The sequence below is a fragment of the Agelaius phoeniceus genome, chromosome 13 (genome assembly GCF_051311805.1).
Source record: "Agelaius phoeniceus isolate bAgePho1 chromosome 13, bAgePho1.hap1, whole genome shotgun sequence".
Classification (NCBI taxonomy): Eukaryota; Metazoa; Chordata; class Aves; order Passeriformes; family Icteridae; genus Agelaius; species Agelaius phoeniceus.
In genome coordinates, this window is record NC_135277.1 from 16,818,906 (window position 1) to 16,844,495 (window position 25,590).

Sequence of the window (25,590 nt, forward strand, 5' to 3'; positions counted from 1 at the left end):
CTTACACATGACATGAGACTTCCCACCCTGGCCTGCTCACAACTGGAGGGTTTGCTGCTGGGCTGGACCTGAGCACAAGGAGATGGCTGCAAACAAAGCATTCAGAGCCACTGTCCTCAAGCAGCCCCTGCTGCCCCCACAGCTCCATCCCAAATGTCCCAGAGCCAGCACCATGGCATGGGCAGGGATGGGAGATGCTCTGCAGGCGGGCAGCCATGGGAGCTGGCACTCATCCTCCCTACCCAGCTCCGTCCCAAGCAAGACAGTGGAATTAAGCACAAGTTATAATTAAGACTGGATGTTTGAAGAGAAACATAATCTCCGTTCCGTGGGATTCGCCGGCACAACAGTAATTAACGTCTCATTAACATTCGCCTAATTAAGCAGTTTATGAAAGTGGATAGATTTGCATACTGCTCCACTTCAGCTTCAGTGCATCCAGTTATATCCAGGCACCAGAATTAACCCTTCCAGGGTATTTCCAACCAAGTTCCCAACCCTGCAAGTCTTGCCAGCCTCTCCCTGTGAGGACACAAGCTGCTGTCGCTGCACATCTCACTGCACAGTGCTACTCAAAACCTGGTAAAACATCTCTCCATCACCTCTTTTCTAGCCAAACACCTCCTCCCTATTACCTCTTTTCCAGACAAACCCATCCTAAACCTCTCCAACTTTCTCCATTGGTTATCTGCTTTTAAATCCCTCAACTGGTTTCAACGTTTTCCCCTAAGTCCTCAACACATTCATAAGGAAGCAAAGAAGATCTGTAAGAGTTTCTGAAGATAGGGAGAAATGTCTCCTAAAACATTTTGTGCTACACTCATTCCCAAATGTTCTTTAATGTTTAAAAACAATGACTTCAAGATTAAAGAGATGCTCCAAATTCTGAACACCAGTTTAAAAGCAGGATGCAACAGGAGCTTCCAAAAGGGTTTTACCATAGGGAATATGCTCCCTCTCTTTGAGAGTCCTCCTGTCATTGAGAGGAAAGGCAAACCAGCAAAAGCAGTGACAACACCCAGATGATGCCCTGTCCCTCTTGGGGACAGCAGGACACCATTCCCGATGGATCCTGGAGCAGCCCATCAAACAAGACACATCACACATGCATCCCCTCGGCAATGAGTCACTTGAACTGCTGGACAGAACATTTTCCACTGCTAATACTGGCCTTCTCTTCTGATGCTGGATTAGTAAAGCTGCTGCATCCATCACACCCTTAAACAGACCATGTGCAAACCCGCCTCCCCCTGGGGCAGCTCCTGGGGGGCGAAAAATGAGCTCTCTAGTTAGTGGTTAATGCTTGGAGACCAGATGCAACTTTCCAGCAAATACAGTGGGAAAGAAAAATTCATGACACAGCCTTTCATTGAAAATCAATAAAGCCCAGACCTGCCTGTGATGTACACACTCAATTTATTCCTTGCTCAGCTCATTGCATCTTCACCACCAGCCCTCTCACATCAGTCAGGTCCTTGCTGCAGGACACAGTGTCCCTGCCCACCTCTGGGTCATGGCACTGGTGTCACCTCCCTGAGCCTGGCAGTCACAGGCCATGCTCCTGTGGCTGTGATCCAGCCCCACAGCATCCCTCCCCACAAAATGTCCAGGAGTGACAGCCCAGCCGTGTCCAGTGGCAAAGGCAATTCCAGAGTTTCCTTTCATCTCCCAACGGGTTCCTAGAGCTACAGCACACACTGGATTTGCACTTGAAACACCTCTGTCATGAAAACACATCTTAATTTTCCCCTCTCCCTAGCAGCCAAGAAACCTTCCTGAAAGTGATGATGGAACAAGCCATCCTCCTGAGCCAAGTTAGGACGTCCTCCAGTCCTGCCTGAGTCCTATCCGCAGGAATCCCATCATTTGTCCTGTCCTGCTCCCCCTTCCCCTCTGAGGAGGCTTTTAAATCCATATGAGACACCCAAAATCCCTGCAGACTGAGGTGTTAGTCTCTGCCTTTAACCATTTTTTCTTCCTCCCCAAATCTCCCTGACAATGCAGAAAATAGTCCCAGAAAGGGGCGGGAGGAGGGAGGGTGATGTCCCTGAGCTTTTCCCACCCCCAGCTAGTGGGAGACCTCAAAATTCTGGGGAGATGGAGAAACAGCTGCTCCTTTCTGATGCTGGGGTTGCACCCTACATCGCTCCTGCAGACAGATCCTCACTGGATGCAGGAGAGCAGCTGAGGGATGCAGGCAGGGGAGAGGCAGCACTGTCTCCTCTCCCCTCCCTCTATCTCTGCCTCTCCTCCTGCACGGCTCCCACACTGCCACCCTCACCCAGAGCCACCAGAGCAGGACCAAAGAGCCGCCCAGACACCGGGGTGAGGGGCTGATGCCAGCCCAGCCCCAGAGCAGCTGCCTTTGGGGCAGGGCTGGCTGTGGCTGGCTGTGAGCAGAGCTGAGGGGATCTGGGGAGGGGTGGGTGTCCTGCTGTGCTGGGGGCTTGAGCTGGGCTCTGCAGCACAGCCTGACCTACTTTCCCTGGCGGTACAGTCACACCAGCCGCAGCAGCAGCGCGGGGTTTCTTTTCTCTCTACCACGTACACACGGCTTCTTCAAAACTGCCGGTGGCATCACAGCAGGGTCGCCTCTGTGCCACCACCTCGAAGCATTAGCTGTCCCCTCCCTCACCTCCAGCCAGTCCTGCTGCCTTTGAATTGGTGCCCTCCTTTCTCTACCCTTTCCCAAAAAATTCACGGCACATCTCAGCCAAGAGGAGGATTTATCGATCGTCTTATCTGTGTCTAATCCCAGCCGGAGCGCTGCGATAAACGAAGCTGGCTAAATAAAATGCTTTCCTGCAAGGTCTCTGTGTCGAGAGCAGCTGGCTGCTGGCGGGGTGCAAAGTAGGGAGCAGCTCCCAGGGGCCCCAGACCCACCTGTGCAGGGAAGAGCAGCCCATGATGGCAAAGGCCTTGAAAGAAGGAGTAATGTGCTGTGAACGCCCATCCAAAGCTGAGAACAGAGGTGGGGTACAAACCAAACCCCAACTACTCCATCTAATCGATGGTAAGCAGTTTAAATGCTCTTTCACTGCAGTTCAGGGAGCCCTAATTCCAGGCATGACCTGAATATCTTTAAAAAGAGAAGGGAGGGGAAGCTGGCAGGCAAGGAGCGGGGAAAGCCAGAAATGCCAGGGATGCTAATTTGTCCCTGTTTCCTCTCTGCAGAACAGCATCTGGGAGAAAAAGCACCTGCTAAAGAGAAGGGATCCCCGTGGAGCAGAGATCCGGAGGCGCGTGCTCGCAACAATCCCTGTTACCCAGCCTGGACTGGAAAGGCTTGACGCAAGAGCAGGATGACGGATGCTTCTGTCTTTGTGAGAGCAACCTGGGGTGCCAATGAGCACTGACAAAGCAGCAGCCCACCCCAGCACAGAGGGAGCAGAGGGAGCAGGGGAGCTCAGCCCAAATGCGGTGTGGCCGTATCCAGGTCAGCTGGTGAGCCTGCTGGGAAGCACGGGCTATAAAAAGCACAGGCAAGATGCTGGGATCATCCTGGAGCAGTGAGGAAGAGGTGAGGATGACCCTGCCCTCCAAGTCAGCAGTGCCTGGGTGGCAATGGGCTGCAGAGGATGGCACCAGCCACAAAGGACCATGGGCAAGCACCCTTCTCCCTGGGATTTCCAAAGTAATGGTCCGTGAGACAGCACTGACTAAGAGTTACTGCTGGCTCTCCAGAGGGAGATGGGCTGTGGAGGAAGGGGGACTGAGGTGGCCAACAAGGCAGGGCTGGCAGATGGAGAGATGCAGTTTGGCACCCCCAGCCCTTACCAAGGAGGCAGAGGTGGGATTGCCATCCCCTGCATCCTTCTGTGCTTGTTACATGGTGGTTGTGCTCCTTCAGCAGGGAGATGCCATGGGGAGCACCATCCTGGGACCCCACTCTGCATGGAAGCAGACATCCTGGGTGCTCTGGAATGGGGACAAATCCACTGACCAGACGAGCCTGTCATCTCAGCCTGTTCCTGGACAAGGCACATGCATGTGGCCAAGAGCTTTCCTCTAGTTCAGCATGGCCCCAAATCTCCTACAGACAGTGGACAGAAGCAGGGCTGGCTACACTGGGCTTTCAGCTCAAGCTGTTCCCACCCTGCTGCTCTCCTGCCACCCAGTGTCATGACATTCCCTCTGTTCTCCCAAGGAGAATCACAAATCTGCCTGCAATCCCTCCTTGGAGGCCTGAGCTTTGCCAGACCCTCTGCCAAGCACCACAGACCAAAGGGTTAATGGGTGATGAGGGGGAAAGGCTGTGATGCCTGTTCCCCACTCCCCATCCCGTGTCCCTCTGCAACAGGACCTGGATGGGCAGCAGTCACTGCAGCCCTGCCCCCCAGCCCCAATTTCAGTAGAGCCTGGCAGGGCACACAGGGAGCTGTCAGGCCCTATCATGACTCACACAATCATTTCTCCCTTCAAGCCAGGAAAAAAAAAGACATAATAAAAAAAAAAAATCAGACAAACGTTTGAAAACCTGGAGATAAACAGAGGAGAGAGGAGATGGAAGCAGCTAATGAGGTCCCTGGCCCCAACAAGAGGTGTGAGGAGAGCACAGATGCTCCTTGGCCAGCAGCAATCCCACCCGTCAGGCACAAGGAGCACTCGAGGGACAGCCCTGCCTGGCACAGCCCTGGCAGCGCCAGCAGGGACCCCTGGGCAGCTCCAGGGAGCCATCCCCAGGCTGGCAGAGCAGCCAGCCCTGGGGCAGGACCCCCGGCAGCCCTGGGGCAGTGTCTGCACAGCCACACACAGCACAGGATCTGCACATCCACACACAGCACAGGGAGGGCACAGGATCTGCACAGTCACACACAGCACAGGATCTGCACATCCACACACAGCACAGGATGGCAGGATACCCTGGAATGGAAACCTCACCAAGCTGCAGTGAGCAGACTGGGGCCACTCCCAGATTTATTTTTCTCCCCCTGCTCTATGAAACACCCATAAATGCTTGGTCAGGAGGAAGCCAGAGCCCCAAGCCTGTTCCCATGCAAACCCCCAGCTTCTCTATGACTTAGCCAACCCCTGCCCTAGGGACTGAAAAAGGAGAAAAGCCGAAAAATCTTGATTCTTATAGCTAAAACCAAATGTGTCACCTCAGTAACAAATTGGCCTGCCTGCCTGGCAGAAATTGCTCTGTTAAAATATATATCCATATTATTCTTTTTGAGCTGCCTTTCCCAAATCTGTTCAAGAATGGGGAGGTTTTCAAGTCCCCATGGACAGCAAGTCTTTCTGCTCCCTTCCCAGCACCCAGCAAGGTAATTATCTGCCAGGAGCCCTGGGCTGTGCCACGGCTGGTTACACTGCTAATTAGCAGAAACAAGCCAGTCCCCTGGGGCACACCAGGTCCATCCCCATCCCTCTCTGCCTTCCTCCTCCTCCTCACCCTGGAGGGCATAGAAGCACATCTTGTGTTTAGCACCAGGAGGGCCTTTACTCCTCCCCTGGGTGCCAGAGTGCTAAGGTACTCCTGCCCACCCGAGGGACAAGGGACAGAAGGACCCCAGGAACACCTATTGCCAAGAAGATGCTCTTGCCATGAGGCTACCAGGCATGTGAGGACACCATGGAGAGCACTACTTCTGCTGGTACCAAGAGACTTACAAAGTGCATAACTTAGAATCTGTTTTAGCCTCTTCTGGAGGGATACCTAGGAAGTGGAGGCTTCCCAAGAAGTCTTCTCTTCCCAGAATGAAAGGAAAAAAGCTCTGATCTTGGAGGCATTTAAATCTCCCCCCAGGACTTCTCTAGTATTCACTCCTCACTAGTTTCCCTGTCTCCTCACCAGGCAAACGTCCCATTTCAATAAGCCATTGGCTTTGCCAGGAGAAGGGCAGAGCTGCACACTGCCAGAGCTGAGCGCCGGGAGGCAGAAGAGGCACGGGAGGCAGGAGTGGCACAGGAGGCAGGAGTGGCACAGGAGGCAGGAAAGGCACGGGAGGCAGGAGTGGCACGGGAGGCAGGAGCAGCACGGGAAGCAGCAATTACACAGGAGGCAGGAGCAGCATGGGAGGCAGGAGTGGCACGGGAGGGCACAGGAGGCAGGAGTGGCACGGGAGGCAGGAGTGGCACAGGAAGCAGCAATGACATGGGAGGCAGGAGCAGCATGGGAGGCAGGAGAGGCACAGGAGGCAGGAATGGCATGGGAGGCAGGAGAAGCATGGGAGCCAGGAGTGGCACGGGAGGGCACAGGAGGCAGGAGTGGCACGGGAGGCAGGAGAGGCACAGGAGGCAGGAGCAGCACGGGAGGCAGCCACGGGCAGCACTGGGAAGATGCCCCTTGTGCACGTGATGCGTCGGGAGGAGCATCCCCCAGTGCCTGGCCCAGCGAGATGGGAGGGAGCAGTCAGAGCCCAGCCACCCTACCAGGATGGCTTCAGGCTGCCAGGATGCCACACCATCATCCTCCTCGCCAGCAGCACCAACAGGAGCTCAATGGAACGTGCAGACGGGCTTGTTCCCCACCCTTGGATCACAGAGCGCACACCGGATCCTGATCTGAGGAACACGGACGGCACCTTGGGCTCTCCAGATTTACACCCATCCCTTCCTGATGCTTCAGTGCAAGACATCCGAGGCCCCACACCACCAGAAGCAGGGACCTTGGATCCCAAGGGAGCAGCAACAGCAAGAACTGGGGCTGTTCTCACCATGTAAGCTGAGAACCAGCCCGAAAGCTCCCAACCATCACAGCTGAAGCTACTTTATCCAAAGCTATACCAGCACTCAGAAAGGAACTCCAGATCATCACTCCAGGGGATCCAAGACTCTGCTGGACTGTACACACAGGTTGTTCCCCCATCCCTCAGAGTTCCCTGCTTGGGCTGGATATCCCACCCTGCCCCAAGGAGCCTTTGGCAGGGCAGAAATAGTCCTCAGCTAGCCAGTGCAAGCCCGGAGCTTGTGTGTTCCCAACATCAATCCCTGCCCACTGCCTGCTTATTTCAGCTTCCCCAGGAGATGCAGAAGGGGATGAAGCTGGTCCTGCATACCATGGCTTCCCCACAAAAAGAAATCAGTGGGGCATCTCCTGCTATTAATGGGCAGGATCCCAGGCAGTCCCTTGAAACACCAAAAGTGGATTGAGCACAGGACTCATTCCCATCACCATAAGGAAGACAGGACTACCTCCCCCACTAACCCCCCTTTTACTGCAAGACTCTGGGGCCCCCAAATGTGTGGGGCTCCTCAAAAGCTGCACCACCCCAACTGGACAGGATGAACAGGCACTCACCCGGGCGCTGTTCCTGGGTAATTCAAGCTCCTCTTCCCATTCCCCCCACTCAACCAAGAGCGAGACCAGCTTGTAAGCCAGCGCCCGCTGCTCCACGCTCACCTGTGCTCTGCCCCTCCGGAGAGCGGCTTGGAGCTGCTCAGCCTTTGCAACAAACTCCCTTCCGCAGCAAGACATCAGCCTTTGGGTGCTGCCTGCCCCTTCCACGCGCTGGCTGCTCTGCCTGCCTTGGGGATTTTTTTCCTTTTTTCCCTTCCACCCCGTAGCGTTTTGAACGTGCAGATGCCCCAGCTTCTTAAAATTCAGCCTGGGGGCGTGGGAAGTGTTTTGGAACATGCCCAAGCTGTCTGCTCCGTGCGTGCACGCTGCTAAAAACGATCCACCTACTGCCCCCATCTCCTGCACCGCTTGTCAGCGCCGCCGTGCCTTTCCAAAGATAAGCAAGTTTACACACGCAGCCCGGGAGCAAAGCCCCGGGAGCAATCCCGTGGGGCAGGGGGGAAATTCTCTGCTCAGGTACCAGGCAAACCTTCCATGTAGCAGTGGACAAGGAGCAGGGTGCAAGATCTAGTGGAAGGTGTCCTTGCACACACTAGGGAGGTGAAATGAGATCTTTAAGGTCTCTTCCAACACAAAGCACTCCATGATTCTATGATGGACAGCGCTGGGAATGATGCCCTTGAGCCAGCACTACCTCCATCCCCCCACGTCACAGCGAGGATGGAGCACCACTGCTGGCACAGGGAGAATACATAAAAAAAACCAATTTACTTTCTCTTGAAGGATGCAGTGGCAAGGGAACACAGCCACCCTCATTACCATGGGAGCAGTGTCATAGGGTGCACTATGAGAACATTTAGGACACCCAGCTCAGCAGCCCTGCCTGACAGCTGAGCATGTGTGTGGTAGCACGGTCCAAGGGAGCGTAACGCATCTCCTCCCCAGCAATCCTCAAGGGCTCCACCAACAAATAATCTAGCTACAGAGATTTGACAAATTAACCTGTAAGACATTGCTGGCAAAGCCCAGCTTGTCTGAGACACCAGCAGGAAGCTCTCAGTGGGGCACCCAACCAGGGTAACGGAGCAAGGCCAGCACACACACTAACTCAGAGCCTGACTCCAGCCACCAGCATGTTTTAAAAAAAGGGTATATAAACCACTGAGTCTGGGATTTGGTCAGGAGAAATGGGCTGAGCCCTCCTGCCACATGCACAGTGTACAGTGAAGGCTCTAGGTCCCCAAGAGAAAAGGACAGCAGGGCCAGCTCCAGCCCAACAGCCTGGCTCTGGATTCAAACACAAGCTGCTCAAAATCAGTGACAAGGTTGCTTTTTCTTTTGCTTTTAAATCCCTCTGGCAATCTGGCCTTCAAGTTCTCATCAATCCATTCAGGGCCATCTCCCCCCCACCACATCATTGCTCTGCAAATTTGAGTGAAATTGATATTTTCCTATCAGAAACATGAATTTTCAAACACACAGAACATTGGATTTGAAAGCTGACTTTTGTTGGGAAGGTGCCTGTCTCTTTGTTCACAAAAGGGCTCATTTTTCCTGGAAAAGGGCCCAGATTTTGAGTGAAAGATCAATAACATGCAGAAAACGGGTCCTTTTATTTAATTTTGCCATGATACTAGAAAGAAAAGAAAGAATCCAATGCTGAGACTGAATGACTTCAAAATATTTTGCATTTGTTTACCCCAGTGCCACGCTGGAGCATCTATTCGGAGGAACTCAGTGGGAAGGATGCAGCCTTTGGGGCTCCCCTAGAGCATCCCTTTATCACCTGCTGGTACCCCACTGGGACAGCATCCTTGGCACTGCTCCAGTCCAACCCCAGTCCATTTTTTGGGGGTATTATTAGAGATTTAATTGCTGCTTCCTCTGCCCTGCCTTGTCCAAGGAGCTCTCTCACCACAATGTTCAAGGATGACCTTCTGCCTACACTAATTATGAGGAAGGGTGAATCAAACTTAAAATTGCAATTACAGCCACGGTGGGGGGAATAAAGGAAAAAAAAAAACTACACCACGAAGACACAGCATTCAAGATGCCGTGCAACAGTCATGACATGCTGCATCCTCCCCATCCATATGGGGGAAAACTAACACTTTAGCAAATTTATGAGGATGTGTGAAAGTGATTATATATTCCTGAAAATATCTCAAGTGGAACGGCCTACCTGGCATATTTTGTTAGTCATGAAACACGCTCCTTCCACCGACTGTAGTTTGTGGCTTTCCATCTGCTTAAATACTTTAAATACTGAAACTTTCTTCTTTTTTTTTTTTTCCCCCTAAGCTGAAATAGCACGCCAGCAGCAGAGTGCTGACTCAGGGGCACGGGACGAGGACATGCTCACCACCAGCAAAGGAATGCAGAAGATGCCATGCCACAAAGGGCAGGAGAGCAGAGGATTCACCACGTGGGTGGTAAGTCCTGCTGCCCCTGGCCAAGAAATGCAAGAGGTCAGCTTGTGTTAATTAATTAACTGAATTAATTGAATTAGTGTCCAGCAAGGGAGTATCAAGAAAGAATATTATTTTGGGTCAAGTGTGGACATGAAAGGGAAAAGTTAAAGGAAAGAAATGGCACTGGTTGGCCATTTTAATTTCATTTGGCCAAGAAAAAATAGGCAACAGTTGTAAAGGTTACAGGTCACTGCTGCCAAGCCCAGATTTTAGCAAGATGGGGTTTATGGGCACTTGCTCCAGGGCAGTTAGCACCCTGATTCCCCTAGTTCTTGCTTTCATGGGGAGTGATGCCCCTTTTGTCCTGGCAGAGTTGGGGAAAAGGCTCCAAGGCATCAAGGGGATCCAGGGCTGCTTCTCTCCTGCCCTCTCCCGCTCTGTAGTTAAGAGTTTCTATTTTACAGCTCTGGCTGGAGTTTCTATGGCCACAGTGGCTGGAAGTGGGGTGGGCCTGCACAGGGATGCAGCCAGAGCTCAGCACTGGTGCAGAGAAAACCCAGCCAAGACTCCCAATACCAAAGGAGATGGCCAAGGAGCAGCCACAGCAGCAGAGAAACATCCCCTAAAACCCCATTCCCACCAGGGATGTACCCTTAGATGTGCTTGAGCGTAGTGAGGCCCTGGCACAGAGTACCCAGAGCAGCTGTGGCTGCCCCTGCATCCCTGGCAGGGTCCCAGGCCAGGCTGGACAGGGCTTGGAGCAGCCTGGGATAGTGAATGTTGTGCCTGGCCATGGCAGGGTGTGGCACTGGATGAGCTTTGAGGTTCCTTCCAACCCAAACTGATTTTACAATTCTACTATTGCGTACCCTGGAAAAACTTGGAATATCAACACTGTGATTTATCCACAGAGGGATCATTTTGAGTCATTGAAGCAGTTATCTACTTGTTGCATGAAGCAATAGCAATTGTGCCCCTCAAAGCAACAGTGAACAGCACTCAGGTGTAACTACAGTGCAACTTCTCTTTGCCTGATTACAGAGAATGATCCAAGAACAGGAGCACCTCGGCCCAATCACCTCCCCCTGGGCGTGCAGGCTGTGCAAGAGAAACCCAGGCACAGACACACATCAGCTGCAGCAGGGACCAGGGGAATATGATGAGCATTTTCCCAAATGGCAGTGCAAAGCTGAATATTAGGTGATTTGTGGCAGATTTCCTCCAAGAGAAAATCCCTCCTACCATGGTGGTAAGGTTTTCACAGCTCATTTGGCTTTTCATTTGCTGAACGGCTTTGAGCTCTTCTCCCTTGCAGGACAAGGCCTCATCATTTGTGTTTTCTAACAGGCTTTTTTTTTTTTTTTTTGCCTAGGAGAAAACCATCTCTCCTTCTGCTCTCTGTGAGCCTAATTCTGCATCTCCAGCTGACATTCAAGGGTTTTGGAGTTACTCTCACTTTTCAGGGGGATAAATAATCTTGGAGGGAAGGGGTTTTTTTTGAAGGTGCAATACCCAGAGAAGGAGTTTCTCCTTCCAAATGCAAATAGCCCCTGAGAGAAATAATCCCATGGGAAATAATCCAGTACAAAGAGAGTTTGTTCTATCTTTTCACAGGGTCTTTCTCGCTAACAGTTGATGAGTTCATAGGTACCAATATCCATTAGAGGGTTTATTTTATTTCTTGTTAGAAAATAAAAAAGGCAGAGCCTAAGAAGAGTAAAACCAGCCACAGAGACTGAAGACTGACAGGAGCTGCCTGGCAGACAGTGAGTGAAAATGCTCTGACAAGATGAAATGTTTTTTCTTTCATTGAAATCACTCCCTTTCCGAATGACTAATACACAGCTATCGCACCATGGATATTTCCAGAGTGATGAGATGTTTTTAAAATATCTCACTGTGCCTCAAAATATCTCACTCTGGCTCAATAGATCATCCAAAACACCACCCACGGAAATCATAAATAAATAGATACTATAGTGCTGTAAAAGAGCAGACTGGCCAGGGCCAGGGCAGCATCCTTCATCGGGGAGTTCAATGAGGCCACTGAACCCCTCCCCTCGGCACGTGGCTCCTGCAGCCAGGCTTTGTGGAGGTGGAGACACCGAGCCCTTGCAAAGGGAGCTGGGCACCTCCTACTCTCCCAGCACCTTCACAAAGCTGTCCTGTACAGCTCCTTGATGACACAGATATCTCCTTCAATGAGCAAACTGGATATAAGAGCTACAGTGGACTCCATGGTCCACTCAACCGCCCACATTCAACAGCACAGCAGCCACCAAGAAGGCAGGTGACATTCTCTGGCATATGGGCCACCCCTGGAAATCCATGTGCCCTCTTGGGGACCCCCACTGCCTACACAACAGCTTCAAACCTCAAGCTGCAGGAACCAGAAACACTCCCTCCTACTCCCTGCCCCAAAACACATCACTCCTGTCGGGAAAGGGACACCCACACTCTGGGCACAGCTGGCACTGGGTGATGTGCTGGAGGGGGTGACTGCCAGCCCAGCAGCCTCCACAGCCCCTCACCCTGGATGGCAGGGACCAGCCCAGCACAGCACCCACTGCAGAGCCAGGAAAATCCCCTTCTCCTGACAAAGGGATTGGACCAAGCCAGGAAGCTCCTGCTCTCCTGACAAAGGGATTGGACCAAGCCAGGAAGCTCCTGCTCTCCTGACAAAGGGATTGGACCAAGCCAGGAACCTCCTGGTCTCCTGACAAAGGGATTGAACCAAGCCAGGAACCTCCTGGTCTCCTGACAAAGACTCCAAGGGATTGCAAGGACTGAACGGTTACAAAGCCACTCCCAGGCAGCTGATTTTTTACACATTTGGATGCACTTGCTCCAGCCATGGAGAGGGAAAAAAGCAGCAAAATGGCAAGAAGAAATCAAGGAGCAGGGCTGACTTGCCTTGCATGTGCTCCAACCATTCTGTGTGCAGAGAGGGCTCATGCCAGATCCCCATGCCATTGTCCTCCCTGAAGGGAAGAGACCAGAATCCCATCCCAGGCTGGAATCCCGGTACAAGGACAACTCTGCTTGGTAGCTGAAGCAAAACTCCCAGAGAGTTGGAGTGCAGACTTATTTTTGAAAGCTCCCTGGATCCTGATGCACACAGCTGAGATCCAGCCCAAGGAGAGCTGTGACTCTCAAAACCTCAGCCCAGCCCAGCCCCAGGTCACTCTGCAGAAGCTGAGTGTCCTTCTTCTCTTCCCTAGGAATCAGGCATCACTCTTTGTTTTGCTGACTGAAAGCAAAGAGAGCAAATCATTCTGAGGAACTGAAAATGGGCTCTTCTGCTTTTCTCAGCAAGATAAGAAAATGGTTCAGATCACCCAGGCTGTGCTATTCCTAAGTTGTTTCCTCATTAGTGGCATTTACTGAAGTACATTTTGAAACTTTGGGTGATGAAGCAGCTTTTCAGAACAGGAGTCAGAATATATCCTTTGGAAACCACAGACAGCCTGATACTTGTAGTCTTCTTTTCAAAAGGGCTGAAGCTACTTGTCCAGCACAGCAGGAACTGGTAGATTCCCTGGGTTCAAGGAAGGAAAACACTTTGCCACAGAAATTGTACATGGAGCATAGGAACCCAGCAGCAATGCAACCTTCACAGAGCTCTGCCAGCTCCTATCCTTCCTGTCAACCTCTGCTTGGTTTTTCCCTAAATTTTCCCTTCTTCCCACTGGGAACAGGCAGCACTGAGAGGCTGCAGAGAGATGACAGAGATGCTGCAAAGGCAGGAGGGAGAAAGACAAGGCCCTGCATTTCCAATGAAGATAGCTCCAACATCTGTCCTCAGCCACAAATGTATTCACCCGCACAGACACACTCATCGGATGAGGCTCTAAAATATTTACTGCCCAAATATCAATCCTCATAAAGCCAGGCAGCCATTTGGGCTTGGGGAGGGGGAAGGAGACGGGGTGGGTTGTCAATAATGTCATAACCACGGGCAATTTTATGTATCTCTGGAAATGGCCAAGGAACACGCAGCTTGACAGATGTGCAAACGGGTAATGCAGGCTCCCTAGTTATGAGCATGAGGATGTCAAGAGGAAGAGATGAGCAGTAATTCAAAGTATATTGGGCTTAGAGAAGTACATGGGCACCGTGATGAATGCGGGATGGGCACTGCGGTGGAGGGAGGGCTGAAGGAGGATGAGGAGGGAGTGGGACGATGGCCAGAGAATGCAGCCCCTGTAGTGATCAAGAGTGACTGAAGGGACAGGGGACCAGGCTGGGCATTTGGTGGCCTGAGTCACACTGCCATGGGGTGCTATTGCACCAAGGGAGGTGTCAGCCTGTCTGCTGTTGCTAGAAGCTGGACCAACCTTGAGGCTCCTTCTTCCTCCTTCACAGCGGCATCTCTACACAAACCTCTCCTACCACTGTGCCACCTTTCCTTTCCGTTGCTCTGAAAATCAAAGTTTTAGCCAAATACCTATATTTTTCACCAAAAGTCAAAAAAACCCTCACCAAGGAACCAAATCATGTTTCAAGTTTCATCTCAGCAAAACTACAGCTTTTTTTTCCTTCATCTCCAAACTAGAAAACAAACCCGACACCGCAGCAAGGGCTGCCGCCGCCCCCGGCGCCCGCCTGCGAGGCGCAGGCACTGCTCACACCTCTGACTGTGCCTCGCCCGGCATTTCCCCATCCCACCCTGGCGGGTTTTAAAAAGCAGCATCACTCAGACGCGCACTACGCCCCCGGCCGCACGCTCCCGCCCCAGAGCCACGAATCGCAGCCGCACGACGCCACGGAGCCTGGCCGGCTTCCAGCCTGGGGGGCTGCAAAGGACAGAAAACCAATGTCATAGGGATGGGATGCTGGGACACTTCTGCTCAGGTGTTTGGTTTGCTGGAGGAGTGGGGTAGCACGGTGCAAAGAGGACCATTACCAGTCCCAGCTGGCCTCTCTTGGCCAGCCCAGAACAGCACACATGGACATCTCAGCTCCACTCATTTTGCCGTAAGATTCGCCTCCTTCAGCACTTCTGGCAGTGAAATTCCCCCTCTCCCACGTCCTCCAATGCTCTTTGAAGGGACACAGTCATTGGCTGTGGCGGTGGAGCCACGCACACCCTTCCTCCCTCTCAGCTCCTGCAGAGTTCATCATTTTTCCACACCCTGGTGCTTTCAGAGCTGGGGGGAATTACTCATGAAGGCAAGCAGGCACCCCACACACCAGCAATCACCATAAAGGTGGTTTTTCCTGTGGAAAAATCCATGAATCACTGTAAAAGTCAGTCAGGCTCAAATCAAGCCACACTACTCACCATTGTTTATTAAAAAGAATTAATCACCAATCTTTTTCTTGGCTGGTTTTATGAAATATGACTTATCCCAACCATTCACTACTAAGTTGTTACAATATCCAGCTGCAAACATCCTCTGTGTGTGCTCTGGCAGCCTTCCCCACGGCTCATGGTCAAATGACCAATGACTGAAAAAGCTTGAATCTTGAAGGAATATTTCCTACAAGTCTCAGGCCCCAGATTTTCACTCTGCTGGCACTGGCTGCTCCTGTGAATGCCCTGCTCAGTGAAAAGTCCCCCTGGAGCTGAAGAGCTCTGGAGTGTTTCAGCCCTGGGCAAGGGGTGACACCATGAGGAGGACAGGGCACAGGCAGAGCAGGAGCTCACACACACACACAGAGCACAGGTTCTCTGCCTTCCATAAAAAACACTCTCTGCCACTATCCCAACCAAGCCACATGCAGGCAGGTACCAGGATGGGGAGGCAGGGGCTGCCATCACTCTGCATGGGCACAGCAGCTCTGAGCCAGTGAGACAACCAAGCAGTAACAAATCCTTAATGAAAAAAAATCTCTTTTTCTTTCCAAAAAATATCCTTGTTATAATTTCTTTCTCCTGGTGGCACCCTCCTGTGCACAAGAGCTCGGCCATGACATGGTGTAAGAGCAGGAAACTTCAATGCCCACAGTTGTGAGAGCAGAAAAGAGATAATTGCACTTCTTACAGCAGCACTAACTTATCTTGTAGAAACTTTCCCTGCTAATGAGGCCATTCTGTTCAGACATTCAGCAAGATTTGAGAGGGCTGCTGCTGCTGCCAGCCCATCGTGGGTGCAGGCAGAGGGCAGGCAGGGGTGGGAAAAGCAGCCCAGGAAACCACCACCATGGTCTCAACCTCATCACTTTGCAGCTTACTGGAGCTCAGTTTTCCTGACCTGGCTTTAATTTATTTCTCTTTAAAAACAACAAAAAATCTCACTACATCAGCTATTGTCTGCTCTGCCTCCTCTTGCCTTTGGCTACATGCTGGTTTCAAGGCATCTCCTGGCAGAGCTGCACCTGCCATCCAATCCTAGGCCTCTGCAAAGGATTTTCTTTCTGCATCGGTGCCCACACCCGTACAGGTCCCAGGGAGGCCATGGCTGGCACTGCCAGGGGCAGCTGGGGACAAGCTCTGTGTTGATGAGTGCCAGCTGCTGAGCAGGATGCCTGGGCTGCAGCAGCTGGAGGCAGAGGTAGTGATTTGTGTACTCACCTGGAAAGGCAGACATCCTCTCATCCCTTGCAGAGCTGCTGAGAAACCAGCTCCTGGCTTTTTTCCTAGGAGTTTAACATCACCATACTCCAGCTACTATGAGCAGATGCAAAATCCCCTCTCCCTTGAGTGCAGAAAACCCCATAGCAGGAGCAGAGGTGAGACAGCTCTGCAGGACAGCCAGCTTCCAGGAAAAAATGCTTGGAAGGTAGCAGTTGCAGCCAGATGGGATTGCATCTCTTGTTTTGAAGGGAACCATGGGACAGTGCCTGCAGCGTGGCTCTGCTTTGGCACATCCCAGGCTGAGCTGCCAGCGCCAGCCTCACTCCTCATTGGCATGCCAGGCACATTCCTCCCAGTGGCATGGGGCTGCTCTTCCTGCAATCTGTGTACCCAAGCAGCAGCACCAGGAATGCTTGGAGAAGTATACTGAGAGTGGAGAAAACGAGGGAAGGGAGAGAAAACCATAGCTGAGCACAGCACCGCAGCTTAGGCTGTAAAGCCAAGGCTGGCAGTGTTGCTCCAGTTGCCTGCACGACCTTGACAAGCTGCAGGGAGGAAGAGGAAAGCCTCCAGTGGCAGCTCTGTGTGCTAACAGGGATGGGGAAGTCAGGCAGGGGACAGAGGGGTGGGTGCCATTTGGGATGTGCCACCCCAGGAACAGAGCACACCAGATGGACCAGGCTGCTTTTCCCTCTGTCTCAGCCCCAGAAAGGCAGCTCACAACCCACACCTTCTTTGGACAGCATTTTGTGGGTCTTGGGTTTGTTCCCATGGGAGCACATGTGTAGGAAGAGGTGAACACCTCATGTCACTCCTCTGGGACACAGCACAAGGCAGTAGGAGGGGGAGTAGGCTCTCCCTGTGCTCCCCAGAGGGAAGGGCAGCCAGCCCTGTTCTGCCAGGCAGAAGATGGTACCAACACACAGGCAGGCCCCCGAGACCACAGTGTGTGTATCTTGAGAGCTCAGAATAAATATTTAAAGGTGGAGGGAAAAAAAAACTGCTTGTCTCTGTGAGCAAGTTCTCTGTCTTTGCTCTGGGATTTGAGACAGAGACAGAAGAATGACAAAGGAGACACAGGTTTCATCAAATCATGGGCACATCAGAAGCGATGGCTTTCAGATGCCAGCTTTGCTGCAAGACAAATTCTCTCCCAGCCAGATGCCTGACAACCCTGACAGCCCTCAGGGACTGCAGGTCTGTGTTCCCTCAGACACAGGGGCTGCAGTGAGCCCACCTTCTTACACCTCTCCACTCTAGCCAGGGATGGGAGCCAGGCTGTTCCCCAAATCCCCTTCCAAGCCAGTAAGAGTTGGTCCTGACCTGTGGGGACATGTGACCCCTCCTTGCCCTGTCCTGAGAGGATGTACAAGGTGATGGGCTTTGCATCACAGTGTTGGACAAATGTTCCCAAATCCCTGTCCCCACAGCAGAGCTCTGCCAGAGGAGCAAACCATGGCTCAGCTTTCTCAATGCCTCACATGAGCGACGGCTGGGGGGAAGGATGGGAGGTGACAGCTCTGCTCAGCTCCCAACAGCCCTGTGCTGGGCCATCGCTCAGAGGCAGTGGCCAGAGCAGCCACAGAGAACGGGATGTTCTGTATCACAAGGCTGTCCTTAGGATGCTTTTATTTCCAGAGAGAGCTCATTAGTTCTGGTTGTGCAGGAGTTCAGGGTTTTTTTCTCCCTGTTACTAAGAGCTGGAAAACTCCACTGAATAACATCTCTGAGCACGGGTGGAACAAAGACAGGGCATGGCAGGGAGAGGAGCAACTAAACCAGAGATAATCAAAGCTATTGCTGCAGCCTCACATCACTTACAATCTCCATCTCCTTTGGATTTCCCAGCTGGACTGGTCTCTGCTTGCTCAGCCCCACTCACCATTGTGCCAGGGCTGCAGGGCTTGGCTCTGCTCGGCTCCAAGGGGGAAGAAGATGCAGAGGAGAGCTTGAGATAGCAGGGAACTAGGATCAGATGGGCTGCCAGGAGCTAAAGGGACTTACAAATTCACTAGCAAGGAGGAAAGCTCTCTCTGGCACTGTCACAGGAGGGGTTTAACACAGGCACATCCTACCCAGGGATGCTCCAGCTGTGATGCCTTGCTGCCATCAGTGTGGAGCAGCCACCTCCTTACCAAGCCCTGGCACTCCTCTCCCATCACCACAGGTTCAGCACATGCTGCAGGAGATGCAGCCAAGAAATCACGTACCAACAGCAGGAGATAAGCTGCCTTCCCAGATATGATCACAGGCCCCATTATCTCCTTAACCCTTATGCATTCACTTATCCATCCCAGATCTATTCCTCCTTATCTAAATTCTCCTCCTGTTCATTCCCATCTCTCACCATGGTTGGTCTCTCCAGAAGCGAGGAGGCAGCAGGAGAGCCTGATGCCCTGGGCAGCCACTCACCACAGCTAATGGGATAGGCTCTGACTGACTGGCCCCAGTGATTGAAAGTTAATAAAATGTTAAAAGCAGCCCTATAAATCACCCATGCAGGAAGTGACCTGGACAGGAGGCCTAACAAGTTAGCAGACGTTTTATTTAAAAACCATTTGTCTGAGAAGTGCAACACAAAGAGTCAAATAACTCTTAGGAAAACAGCAGTGATGGAGCTACTGGGAGGATTAGAGCTGGCTGGATATTTACAGCCTGAGGATGTCAGTCTTCCCAGTGCTAACTGGCTTCTGCTTCCCAGCTGGAGCATCCCAGCTGATCCCAGCTCCAGGTAGGGAGCTCCCAAAGTGAACCAGAATAAGGCAGTTCACAGCTCTGACTTGTACTTTTAGCTCTCTGGGTCCACTGTGACTTTCTCACAGACCTCTCAAAACAGGAGTGTCATGCCCATGTCCATCCTGTGACAAGCTGGTAGCATCCTCATCCTCCTCCAGGCCCAGCTCCTCTGCCCATGTGTGGGATCACACATGGAGAAGCTGCTATTCTCATATGCTACTGCACACAGCTGACATCTCTGTTTGCATGGAGAAACTTGAAGACAAGAGGTCCCAAAAATCTCCAACTCCAAAACCACCTCAGAAACCAGTTTTTGGTTTTTAATCCCGATTTCCACTTCTGTTCCATGAATACTGATTTTGTACCCATTAGGAGGGCAGCTGGGCCACATCAGCCTCAGCCCCTGCTCACTCCCCACAAGCTGAGCTCTACTTTTTGAACTTTAAAAAAACCCTATTGCCAAGTGCAAGAAACAAACGAGGGTGTTCCTGGGAGAGGAACTTGGCCCCCACCCAAATGCTCTGCCCCAGCCATTCCTTACTCTCCCATCACAGGAAGCCTCCAATACCCCAAAGGCCTTTTACAGCTGGGAGGAAAGGTGGCTTGTGCTTGGGAAGCCTCCAGAGCATCGTTAAGAGGAAAATTATACACAATTATCCTCAGGAGGCACATCAGGGGAGCAGAGGCAGTCACAAGGCACCAGTCCCACCCAAGCCTGGCTCCCTGCATCAGCAGAGCACTTTCTAAAACTATGAGCGAATTCCAATGGGATACAGTCTGCAAGGATCAGGCTTCACCAGCAGCTACCTCATCTTCAAAATCACCTTTTAATTGCAAGAGAAGTTCCTATCCCCAGGCCAGCACCTTTCCTCCCAGCAAGACAAGGGGGAAGGAGTAGGTAGGAGATGCAACGACACAGCAACAACCTGATTGCACTTGAATTTGCCAAGTGAAATTGGGTTGCCTTTTCCTTTCATGGACATCCTTACCTTGGGAGGGATGCAGAGGCTGGGTGCAGGTGCAGCTGGTTCTCCTGGCCAGTGATGAGCACCTTCCAGGGGGGCAGGGAAGCCTAAGAGTGCTGAGGGGCTGCGGCTGGGAGGCTGCTCCGGCGGTTCTGCGGGCACTGAGGGCAGCTCATGGCTCCAGGGCACAGGGGGCTGTGGGTGGGAAGGCACAGAAGGTGTCAGTCAGGAAACACAAGGCCTCGAGCACACACCAAGCAAACCCAACCCCACAGGAAGGCTGACTTGAAAGTTAAGAAGGTGTAGAACTTAATATATTGGTATTTTTCTGTATTGCTCTTATTTCCCCACCTCCCCGTCATCAAGGAGAGGAAACCAGTGGGATCTGCTTAGATCTGGACACTAAGCAGATGTGGACACCTGAAGAGATCCAGCACGGCCCAAGGGGCTCCTGCCAGGCACAGGGGGATTCTTGGGAGCAGTTTCCCAGAGGGTGTTATATGCTTCCAGCATCACTAGTGGGGAAGGAGAGAAGGCACAAGCTCACCTGGGCAAGCAGCCCCTGGCCTGTGCTGATGCACACACCCATGAACATGCAAGGGAAGAACCCCCCAGCTCAACAGGCCCAGCCAAAGGGTCTCATAAGACAAGGGGAGCTCTCTCCATTCCTCACAAGTCAAGGGGTTCCACTGGCACCTAGGAAAAGCTAAGAGAAAGCAGGTCCTTGACCTGCCAATCTGTGATCACTCCTCCCAAATTCAAAACTGAAAGGGAAGCAAGACCCTTTGCTGATGGAGGGAGTACATCCACCCATCCTCTAACCAGCTTCAGCTTCACATGCAGCACTCTCCTCTCCAGAAAGAGTTTGATTTAATACATTTATTTAGTGGTGAGGTCCTCAAGGCAGAACTCACATCCTCTTTTTGCATCTCAAACAGTTTTGAGCAGTCAGTGTTTAACAAATTAATGATAATGTGATGGCACCTTGAAAAATAGACTGTCCTGTCCTCAAAAAAGGGGCCACATTTCCCAATTACTCCAAAGGGCACTGCTTCAGACCTCACTGAGCAAATGGCATTTCGGTGCAGCCACCTTTTAATGGCAATGATGTGATCCTGCTACAGCAGCAGTCACACAACTGTTAGGGTTGAAAGGGACCCCTGGAGGTCACCTAGTCCAAGCCCCCTAATTAAAACAGACCCTTAAAAATTACTAAAAGCACTATTACACATCTCTCAAATGATGGTATTACTGAAAATACAATGACATAATCCCCACCCTGCCACAAGGAAGGTGAACAGCGCTGGAGCAGGAGTCGGGCACAGTGAGGCAGAGCCCCCTGAGCCCACAGGCCCCACTGTTCCCCGCAGTGCCAGGGGCCCATTGGTACCCAGGACCAAACTTTGGGCCACACCCCTCCCCACCACCTCCTGCCTGCCCATCCACTGGTGACATCAAAGGCCACCACAGCCCCGTGGGGACCCTTCCCACGCTCGCCCCATGCCCCAGAGGGACAAAGCAGCCATGGGGGTGCTCTCCCATTCCCCCGTCCCACGGCCTGTGGCAGCCATGCTGACCTGTGGGTGCAGTGTCACTGTGTCCCTGTGCCCATGGGCTAGCCCTCACACCCACATGCACCATCCAGCATGGGGATCAGATATATCCCATCTCCATCCATCTCCATGCTGCACAGCATGAGGGCAGGGGACAGGAGGGGTGGAAGCAAGTTAAAAACACCTCTTAGCTCAGGTATTTTTTAGCAGCCATCCCCTACCTGAGGTCTGCCATCCTATCCCAAGTTGGCAGCTAAGCTCAGCATCTCTCTGTCATGAAAAGTATTCACGAGGTTTGCGGTGGAGGCTGGCAAATATTTGCCAAGGATTCTTCCAAATCTCCAAGCCCGCCATGAGCTCACTGCAAATTTGTTTGCTGATCGTGGTCCTTGGACTAATTTGCAAATGGAGAGCAAAGAAAATGTGGCTGTACTGTGTAGGGGAAGATGAACAAGCAGGATCCTATTCCATGGGGAAGGCAACCCCACCGACCCTAACGAGGGCTCATTAATTAACACCTGCAGCACTGGTGCAACACCCAGCTCCTGATGCTGATTGTGGCCAGGGAAGTGATGTCTCAGCAAAGGCAGCACCAGGGAATGGGAGGATGCTGCTGGGGATGGCAACAGCAGCACCTGCAGGCTGCAAGACCAGTGCTAGCCCCAGTCTGACCTGTCTGTGTGGCAAGCTGCAAAGAGGTGCTGGGAAAGCATCCTCTCCATTTCCCTGCTCCCTCCCCAAAGCAGTTCCAATCAGAGTTTCTCCTGTGGCTTTGCCTCTGATTTTGGCACCTCACCAAGTTCCAGCCTAGGCCAAGCACATCGCTAATTAGCTGCACTAATTAATCACAGTTTCCATTGTTTATTCTTTTGTTCTCGCAGAAACGCCCATGCTGCCCAGTTTGGTGAGCTGCCATGGCATTCATGGAGCACCAGCACAGCTGGTGGAGCTGACCCCAGCAAATGTGGGTCACTGGCTGCTGGGCCCAGTGCTGGAGACCAGAACAGAGCCCATCCCTGCTCCTGCTGGAAAGTGAGTGAAAAGCCAAAGTCATCAATTCTGGCCTGAAACAGTGTGAGATTCACAACCTCTCTCACACTTCCAGCCTGGAATTCCTCATGCCAGCACAGCTCAGACCATATTTCTGAAACTTCCATGAGGCCAGGAGCTGCTGGTGGGTCATTTAGTCCATTCCTCCTTTGGGAACTGGGATTTACTGTACCTAAAGTATGCCCAGTCATCAAGCCTGGCCTCCAACATCTCCAGCAAAGCCAATTCTACAGCTTCCCTTGGCTTCCTGAGGCTACTGCCACTACTGTCAGGGCACAGTGTGGGCTGCAGCTCACTTGCCACCATCCTTGATCCCTCCTGCAGCCATCAGTGCCACAGCCCATTCTTCCTCTCTGCAGCCATGGGGATGGCTGCCTGGCTGCCACTCTATCAGATCCCCCCAGGGAGACACCCCACACTTGCTCCCAGCAGTGAGCACAGCAGGCAGAGCTGGCACACAGCCCCAGCACAGAGGCAGCCATCCATCCTCTCCCCAGCTAATCCCACCGAAATCCTGCCTTTGTGCTCATCACATCCACTGCCTGAGCATTAGGCACCCGCCGAGCCTGAGCTAATCTCCAGAAAGCTCCCTCACCCAGGGGGGTTCCCCTTCCCTTCCCTGGGCAGCCCTGGCACCCCAGAGGCACGGGGGGAAAGGAGGACATGCTGGCTGTGACTCCTTGCCAGCGCTGGCATGATGTGCTGGGAATGAACCCAACAACCACTCTGCTCGCTCCCTCTTGTCAGGGATTTTTTAACCAGGTATTCTTTGAAAAAAAAAAAAAAAAAACCAAACAAAAAAAACCACCAAGGGGAGGGAAAAAAAGAACTGTTAGTCCAAAGGAGTCTGTGTTGTTAAACACAGAGAAATCCAAGTGTGAAGTCCAACAGAGGCCAAGGTTTCTGGGCTTTGACACAGCTGACAAGCTAGAGCACAATGAGAAAATACGCACACAGAAATAGCCAGGCAGGATAAAGGATTTACTGCTCCTTTCACAGAAAACAAAAGAATAGGCTTAAACACTCCATTTAGGAGTGGTAAAAAAAATAAAAGAAAGATAAAAACCAGATCTGCAGGAAGAATATTTGAGTACGGGATTACCAGGAGGTGAAGGAAAACCAGATCCTGCCTGTCCTGGGTGCAGCAGGGCAGCAGCATCCCCAGGGACCCTCTCCCCAGGCCCAGCAGCAGTGTGTGTGTGCAGTGAGCACACACACAAAACACCAGGTCTCACCTCAGAGCCACCCAGTCAGTTCCCTCCTGCCCTGGGCCAGAGCATCCCAGCACAGCCCACATTCCAGCTGTCATGCCAACATCTGCATGGTCTCACCTCTGGAGCATTTCTCCTGGGCTGATTCTGGCTGTAGGATTGCCCTCTTCACTCAAATCCCTCTCCAGAGTCCACTTCCCCAGTGCCAACCACCCCAGCTAATGAGGCTGAGGCTCCCTGCCTTTCAGACAGGCTTTTCCATGATAGGAAGGCTCCAGGCTCTTGGCTGCCCTCCCTTCCATAAGGAAGTGATCTCAGAACACCTCTTGGGACCTCAGCTGAGGAGGCCTGATGGAAAGAGAGCTAGGGCTGGCAGGGGCTTTGGGAACAGCTTCCTCCCATCATCTCTCCAGGTGTGTCCTCATTGAAGAGGGAAGTTTTCAGTTCCCTCAAAGTTTCCTCTAACTTGTGATGAAAGAGAAACTCTTTGGAGAACAGACAGGAACCCAGTTTCCCTGATGAAAGTACTGCAGTGGGATTTTTTGGGTTTCTTTTCTTCTGAGTAGCATCAGCCAGAACAGAGCTTTGCAACCAGGCAGGCAGAAGGTCTTACCCTTTCCATGGCAGGAGACCAAATCTCCCAGCTGGAGACCAGGACAGAAACCAACCCTGGTCCTGCTGGGAAGTGAATTAAAAGCCAAAGCCATCAATTCTGGCCTGAAATAGCATGAGATTCACAAACCCACTCACTCCATCAGCCTGGAATTGCTCATGCCAGAGCAGCTCAGAGTGTTTGTGTGGAACTCCCAGGAGCCATGGGGCTACTGGTGGGTTATTTAGTCCATTCCCCCTTTGGAAACTGGGATTTACTGTGCCTAAAGCACACCCAATGGCTAAGGTCAAGCCTGGCCTCCAACATCTCCAGCAAAGCCAATTCTACAACCTTCCTTGGCAGCTTACAAGCTGCTTAATTGCCCTGATAGTTATGCATTGAGGGTTTTTTTGTGAAAAGCAGCTGATTTCTCAGCAGCAACAAATACTTGGGAAAGCTTTCTCTCTGGCAAACACTCTCTATTGTTCATCTCTTTCATATAAAACGTTCCTAATGAAGAGGGAAAGCAGGATCTTGGCTTCTTTCAAAACAATCTGAAATATTATATTAAAAACATGCGCTGAGTGTTGACATATTTAGCGCATTGCTTTATAAAACAAATTGCCCAAGCTCATTCAGAGCTTGACACCATTAAGACAACACAGAACTACAGGATGATACCACTGCAAGAAGTGCCACTCTGGGGAGCTGTGGAGCACCTTGGAGCAGCCAGACAGTCTTAACTTCATCCTAGTGAGAAGTGGAAGCCACCAGCATCATCCCCTAAGAGAGGGATGCACAAGCAGCACTCATCATGCTAATGTGACAACTATAGCAGGTTTCAGACCATGAATCCTCCCCACCCAAACCCTCAGCTCTTCATATAGGCATCTCCAAATATCCAAGGCTGGGAGGACATGGTATGTACAAGGCTCTCACAGCAATGGATCTGTGCTGTGGGAACAAAGCTCAATGTCTCCCTCAACACACCAAGCCAAATCCCTTGGAAGTAGGAAGCTGGCTGTGGTGGCTGGCCAGGTTTCTCTCCACACCTGGCATAGGCAGGGTCCCTACAGAGCCCCCTCCTCTCCTGCAGTGTCTTTGAAGTGCTCCGGGCTCTGCTGCAACAGGATTTTTCAGACATTAAACTGATGCTCAGAAAACAAACAGACATAGAGAAAGCTTTCATTACAAGGCTGGTTCATGTCCAAGAGCAGCCCAGGGGCCAGCTAAGATAGGCAGTGGTGCTTTAACAGCCTCTCACCAGAGGCCAGTGTGAGCTATGGCTCCCTGTGGGCTCCCAGTCCAT

At 52.0% G+C, this 25,590-nt stretch overlaps 1 protein-coding gene across 2 annotated transcripts in view; it reads right to left on the reverse strand.

Moving 5' to 3' along the window:
• The window catches only part of LINGO1 (leucine rich repeat and Ig domain containing 1), a 159,101-nt gene that overhangs the window by 124,496 nt on the left and 9,015 nt on the right, over positions 1 to 25,590 (reverse strand). Inside the window, exon 2 of one of the 2 annotated variants that reach the window (XM_077185635.1) lies at positions 19,900 to 20,070. The gene's annotated coding sequence lies outside the window, so the exon portion shown is untranslated. Of the gene's footprint in view, positions 1 to 7,345; positions 7,498 to 19,899; positions 20,071 to 25,590 lie in introns of those variants that run through there. The other variant, XM_054642014.2, reaches the window with a different exon arrangement.